Below are 7833 nucleotides of genomic sequence, written 5' to 3'. Positions count from 1 at the left end.
CAGGACACCTGTTATTTTTCCACCGTGGCTTTGATCTGAGCAGGTCACAGTAACCTGGATTCTTTATTATTTACAAAACAACAATATTGGCGGCGCGATCAGTCAGTTTATCAAAGGGGTAACATGTTCTGTGTTTGTGTTATGATCTGTCCTGTCTGCAGTGTGTGTGTGGGGGACAGGTTGCGTGCGTGCGGGTGCACATTACGAGTGCGAGCACTGACGTGCACACCCTTCCTTCCCCCACCTGTTAGTTTTCCACCGTGGCTTTGATCTGAGCAGGTCACAGTAACCTGGATCCTTTATTATTTACAAAACAACAATATTGGCGTCGCGATCAGTCCGTTTATCAAAGGGGTAACATTCTGTGTGTTTGTGTTATGATCTGTCCTGTCTGCAGTGTGTGTGTGTGTGGGACAGGTTGCGTGCGTGCGGGTGCACATTACGAGTGCGAGCACTGACGTGCACACCCTTCCTTCCCCCATAGAGCCGTCTGCCGGCTGCTGCTACTCTCAGTGATTACAGGCAGTGCGCGTGCACATTACGAGCGCGGCATGTGATGTGCACACGCTTCCCCAACGAGCCTGCCATGCTGCTTTGATTACTGCAGCGCAGCTGAGGGAGAGAGAGAAAGTGATCGGCTCGGATTAAATTTTAGGTTTGATGGGACCCCTGATCACTGCTTTAGTGAGTTGTAAAACATGTTTTGTGTGATCACATGTTCAGATTTTTTTTTTTCAACTTCTACGTCATTTTCATGAAAGAGATTAACCCACAATGTGCCTGAGGGGTTAATCTAATGTAAACCATTAAAAAGACCTCGGACCGTAGGGCTACGGTCTCGGCGCTTAACAGTTGGATTTAATGGACCGTAGGACTACGGTCTTGGCGGTTAATGTGTTAATAGAAACAAAAATAAAAACAACACAGAACCTGGGCTGACAACCTGTCCCTCATTGGTGCAATGGGGCTTCTATTGCACCCATTTCATTGGTGGGGCAGCTCCCATAGTCATGCAAATGTATAGGGCTTTGTTTTCACCTGGCAGGTATAGTATAAATTAGCAGAGAGAGTGGCTAGAACGCACTCATTATTATAATATACACAGCAAGATGATGAAGCCTCCTCCAGCCAAGAAGAGATTCATACAGAAGACCCTACATTGTGCTGCGCCTGCCAGCCTCAGCAAGACCCCAGGACAAACTGTAAATAAAGTACTCAATGAAAAAAAAAAAACGTTTTTTTCCGGTCGCGGCGCGGGGGGGCGGGGCTGGTCTAGGTCAAGTTCAGCCCCCATGGTCGCGCACTAAAGCCGGCGCCACGAGAGAGGGCGAGCGCGAAAGCCCGGCCGCGGCCGTGGCCGTGGCCGCTTTCCAGTACCTGTGGCCGGTACCAGTGGCCGGTGGCCGGTACCAGTGGCCGGTGGCCGGGGACCACTTTTTTTTTTTTCGAAACTTCGCCTAAATAGGGGTCTGCGAACACATGCGTCACAACAGGAAGTGGATTTATCACTTCCGGTTTTGAAAAGTGCCCGAAATGCTCCGAAACTTCGCCTACCCCCCCTATAGGGGAAATTATATTTAAAAAAAAGATTTTTCTCAAACATTGTTTTAGATGCTCATTTTTACCTTCAATTTTTATTTTATTTTATTTTCCTTTTCTGAGTTTTGGTTTATTTTTAATTAATTTTGTAATCATTACTTTGCTGCTTTTTTACAACTTTTTTGGCCGCCCGAGGGGACCAAAATGCTACTCCTCCCACACGGTTGACACGGCCCCGCCAATGTATACATCAAAACGTGCGCAACGACCGGGCCAACCAGGCTATTACTTTCGCCGTTACGCGTTACCACGGCAAAGTTATAGGCAAAGCCCCTCAGCCAACTGCAGGCACACTTAAATTTTCGTTGGAAATTTGTTTCTTGAAAACCCTTCAGGGACCAATGCCACTTGTCCCCGGCCACCGGCCACTGGCTACCGGCCACCGGCCTCTGGCTACAATCCTCTCTGACGTTCTGGTGATAGGGTGTGGTATGGTGAATTGATCATCGGTTTTGGAGGGCGCCTTTGATGGCAATTCGCTTCTCAAATTCTTTATCCAGGGAAGCTCTACATCAATTTGAGGATCAGCTGTTGCTCTCTCAATGTTTGCCTGGATATTGTGCAGAAATCGACCCTCGTTTGGCCTGGGAAATAATTTTTGTTCTGTTCGATTATTCCCGTGTCTTGCCACCTGGCCAGCAATGTCGCAAATGAAGACTGTGGGAAATCTTAGAAAAGAAAGGAGTGCGTCTACATGATCCCTTGCACTCTCTTGCCAAAGGAGAGGGCAAAAATAATACACAACGCCGTGTATACATGATAAATGTAGAATTCCTCCTGCGGATGTAAAAAAAGGAAATGAGATTATATGTTACAGTACGTCTGGTGAATCAGTTTGTTTGAAGAAGATTGGAAGCACTCATTTTCTACTTCACCACACCCCCGACTGACCTACTATCATATTGTCAATGTGCGCTACTCAGACTGACACTTACAACAGCACGTGGCGTCACTTCCCTTCAGTTCTAATTTTTTATTAACTACGCCTAAACTGAACTCAAAACCTAAACCTAAACTCAGTAATACAATACCTACTGTACACCTACCCCTAACCATAACCGCAAACAGTGCCTCTCGTTGATAGTAAAAATAGGGGTGAAAATAGCGCTGTGTTATTATCGGCCTGGTGTCAAGCGCTTCTCTCCAATCATATATATATATATATGGGGTGTAACGATACATTTAATGGCAATACGATGCGCATCACGATACATGGTTGACGATACGATACATGGATCAAGATGAATACTCACAACCGGTGTCCTCCAACTTTAAGAACAATTTTGGGTAAATGTCCTTAAAATTACACAGTTCCTGCAGGCGAATGATCAGGTCCTTTCGTGAGCCCTCAGCAGATACATTCAAGCACACTATTAAAGCTATTACACCTATAATAACAACATAAAATGTATTACACTGTTACACAAATTCACCCTTTGTCATGTCTCGCTCATCTTCGCACCCATTTGTTGCTTTTTCTTGGTTGGACAAAAAAATGCATCCCCTCCATCCACTTGCATTGACATAACATGTTTTTCAATTGCCAAAGTTGCCCTTTTCTCCCAAAAAATATGTTTTTAGCTAATTCAACATGATTAAGAGGGAACCTGGGCAGAGCAAGGCAAAATGTGTTTAACACTTGTCGGCCTCCTGGTGGCGCTGTAAAAAGTAGATGGGAAAAAAGCAGGGCAAAGGTGTTTCCTTGGCCTCTATATGTATAGGAATGTGCCTATAAAGTTTAACGCTGATCGGTGCAGTTGTAGGTAAAACAGGAATCGGCCTGTTGTAGCGCCACCATGAGGCTGATTTGAACATTTAGAAGTGACATATCTTCCTTGGCCTAGTAGGAATGTGCGTGCACAATTTGACGGAAATAGCAGTCTGTGTGCTTGAGTTCAGCTATTTAGTTCAAAACGGACCACCCCGCAAACTTTGGAAGCCAACCATAGCCAATCGGGAAGGAGTATGAAAAATCTGAAAAAAATGTTTTGTTTAATGGCTATAGAGATACTGTGTAGGCCTACCTATTCGCCTGATTTTTGGACGAAAATTGGAGGAGTACTGTCCAGAAAGGTGTTTTGGACAAAACCGCCTGCTGGTGGTGCTGTAACAGGCCCAAGTGAAAATGGGGGGGTTGAGGTTCTTCTGCGGCACCTAGGGAGTCTCCGTGCACAGTTTCGCAAACATTGTGCCAAAGGTGCCTGAGATTTGCTGTGCACATACACGCACGCACTCGGACACGCACACGGACACGCACACGAGTGAAAATAGTCTCCTGGCGGAGACAATGTCCGTCAATTGGCACTGCTTATGCAGCTGCTGAAATGTTTTGACATGAAGCTGTATGAAATACTTGCCATTAATATAGTGGTTGCACAGATTTTAAATGATTGCCAGAGTCCCGTGGTCAGAGTTCTGGTCAGTTTCTGATAAATATATAGTAGTTCCGGTGATTTTGCCTGGCCCTAGCACCACACATTTAAAATAGATAAATCCACAAAACTAGCGTAATTTGTATTGTTGATCTATTATTTCTAACATACAGTAATGGCTGCTTTTAACTTCGACCCCTCTGTCACAAGGTACTATTTTATGTGACTGGTATCACTACGCCGCTGCAGCATAAATCACCAAAAATAAGTGCTTTGCTGTCAGCTGAACAGAAAGCAGCCATTACTGTATGTTAGAAATAGGTCAACAATACAAATGACGCTAGTTTTGTGGATTCATCTATTCTAAATTTGTGGAGCTGGCCAAATGGCCCCCGCCCCATTGGAACTACTTCATATTAATGGAAAACTGACCAGTACTCTGACCACGGGACTCTGGCAATCATTTAAAATCTGTGCAACCACTTTATTAATGGCAAGTATTTCATACAGCTTTATGTCAAAAATCTGAACTATCCCTTTAATGCCAGACTATTTTCAAGATTTTATTTCCTTCTGCCAGCCTTTTTCAAGACATTTTTTTCCTGACCTTCCTAAGTCACAGTGTCTAATTTAATGCCACCGTGGGTTATAACAATAATTGAACAATCTGTCAAATCAGTCAATGCCAGGGAGGACCTATAAACAAATCCGTCAAGAATCAGTCAATGACAGTAAAAGAGTTTAAATAGACTAGACCTATAAAATCGGACGTCAAAATCAGTTTAAACCATTTTACACTGCTTGAAAATAAATGACCCTCTCTCTCTCTCTCTCTCTCTCTCTCTCTCTCTCTCTCTCTCTCTCTCTCCCCCCCTCTCTTTCTCTCTCTGATCTTTCATAACCCCACCCCCCCTCCCACACACACACCCTCACACAGAGTCTGACTGAGAACGAGGTCATTGTGGCATTGGGCTGCACGCACCTTTTCGCACAGACCTTTTCTCCCAAAAAATATGTTTTTAGCTAATTCAACATGATTAAGAGGGAACCTGGGCAGAGCAAGGCAAAATGTGTTTAACACTTGTCGGCCTCCTGGTGGCGCTGTAAAAAGTAGATGGGAAAAAAGCAGGGCAAAGGTGTTTCCTTGGCCTCTATATGTATAGGAATGTGCCTATAAAGTTTAACGCTGATCGGTGCAGTTGTAGGTAAAACAGGAATCGGCCTGTTGTAGCGCCACCATGAGGCTGATTTGAACATTTAGAAGTGACATATCTTCCTTGGCCTAGTAGGAATGTGCGTGCACAATTTGACGGAAATAGCAGTCTGTGTGCTTGAGTTCAGCTATTTAGTTCAAAACGGACCACCCCGCAAACTTTGGAAGCCAACCATAGCCAATCGGGAAGGAGTATGAAAAATCTGAAAAAAATGTTTTGTTTAATGGCTATAGAGATACTGTGTAGGCCTACCTATTCGCCTGATTTTTGGACGAAAATTGGAGGAGTACTGTCCAGAAAGGTGTTTTGGACAAAACCGCCTGCTGGTGGTGCTGTAACAGGCCCAAGTGAAAATGGGGGGGTTGAGGTTCTTCTGCGGCACCTAGGGAGTCTCCGTGCACAGTTTCGCAAACATTGTGCCAAAGGTGCCTGAGATTTGCTGTGCACATACACGCACGCACTCGGACACGCACACGGACACGCACACGAGTGAAAATAGTCTCCTGGCGGAGACAATGTCCGTCAATTGGCACTGCTTATGCAGCTGCTGAAATGTTTTGACATGAAGCTGTATGAAATACTTGCCATTAATATAGTGGTTGCACAGATTTTAAATGATTGCCAGAGTCCCGTGGTCAGAGTTCTGGTCAGTTTCTGATAAATATATAGTAGTTCCGGTGATTTTGCCTGGCCCTAGCACCACACATTTAAAATAGATAAATCCACAAAACTAGCGTAATTTGTATTGTTGATCTATTATTTCTAACATACAGTAATGGCTGCTTTTAACTTCGACCCCTCTGTCACAAGGTACTATTTTATGTGACTGGTATCACTACGCCGCTGCAGCATAAATCACCAAAAATAAGTGCTTTGCTGTCAGCTGAACAGAAAGCAGCCATTACTGTATGTTAGAAATAGGTCAACAATACAAATGACGCTAGTTTTGTGGATTCATCTATTCTAAATTTGTGGAGCTGGCCAAATGGCCCCCGCCCCATTGGAACTACTTCATATTAATGGAAAACTGACCAGTACTCTGACCACGGGACTCTGGCAATCATTTAAAATCTGTGCAACCACTTTATTAATGGCAAGTATTTCATACAGCTTTATGTCAAAAATCTGAACTATCCCTTTAATGCCAGACTATTTTCAAGATTTTATTTCCTTCTGCCAGCCTTTTTCAAGACATTTTTTTCCTGACCTTCCTAAGTCACAGTGTCTAATTTAATGCCACCGTGGGTTATAACAATAATTGAACAATCTGTCAAATCAGTCAATGCCAGGGAGGACCTATAAACAAATCCGTCAAGAATCAGTCAATGACAGTAAAAGAGTTTAAATAGACTAGACCTATAAAATCGGACGTCAAAATCAGTTTAAACCATTTTACACTGCTTGAAAATAAATGACCCTCTCTCTCTCTCTCTCTCTCTCTCTCTCTCTCTCTCTCTCTCTCTCTCTCTCTCCCCCCCTCTCTTTCTCTCTCTGATCTTTCATAACCCCACCCCCCCTCCCACACACACACCCTCACACAGAGTCTGACTGAGAACGAGGTCATTGTGGCATTGGGCTGCACGCACCTGTGGGTAATCAGCAGTTGTATGATCTGTTAGTAGAAGCCTGTATACTGTTCATTCTGTCTCAAGTTGTTTCAGAACTCAGAAGTGTTTGTATGCATTCATGCTATCATGTAAGTATTTTCTGGTTAAATGCTGTTCATTTTGTGGACTGAATGTGCAGTTGATGCCCCATTTAGTGACTTAAGGCCCCATTCATATTCCTAATTTACCGCGTTTAAACGAAGGCTCCTGCGCACGCAACGAGCGACGGTTGGTGCGACGCGCGCACGAGAGAGAGACAGAGACAGAGACAGAGACAGAGAGAGATGATGACTTCTCCTCTGCATTGATATAGATTGATATGTCTAAAGCCAGACGCATACTCCACTTTTAGGTGATTATGACCACCGCGGTGGTTTGAAAACTACAACATGACGTCACCGAGCCGCGGTGATAAGCAAACCACCGCTCACCCCGACACATCTCTCTGATTTTACTAGCCACCGTAAAGGACAACCACCGAGTATGAGCGCACACTTTCCAAACCACCGTTTAGGTGACCACCGGCCCGTCACCTAAAAGTGGAGTATATGTCGGGCTTTACTAACGCTATACTATGCTCTATATCTGGTAAGGTTTATTGCGGTAGTCCCCGTCGGGCCGCTGCCATAGTTTAACTTTGATCAGCTGTTTCCGACACCGTGCTACTGCGGGTACTTGTAGGTTGAAACTTGACTTTAGAAACACATAGTGGGACATGGATAAGCACGAGGCATGGGGGGAGAAAAAAAGAAACAAAATTATAACTTTTTACCTGTTGGGTAAACAGATTATTCATATCTAATGACTGGCATTTTATTTGTGTTCCTGTATTCTAATTGAGGATTTTGATAAATTATCTATCTCCAACACTGCCTGATATTGTGTTCTACCAGTTCAGTTGGACAGTACGATTTGTGCACCAATAACTGAATTAGGCTGTCTTGGTATGTTTGGCTTAACATGTACAGTATATAATCTGGGACAGCTGGGGCTCAGAAGATAGGGCAGGGTTGGTGGTTAAAATCCCGGCTCTTCCATCCA

The sequence above is a fragment of the Gymnoscopelus braueri genome (genome assembly GCF_963280865.1).
Source record: "Gymnoscopelus braueri genome assembly, chromosome: 10".
Classification (NCBI taxonomy): Eukaryota; Metazoa; Chordata; class Actinopteri; order Myctophiformes; family Myctophidae; genus Gymnoscopelus; species Gymnoscopelus braueri.
Note: the sequence above shows the minus strand (reverse complement) of the source record.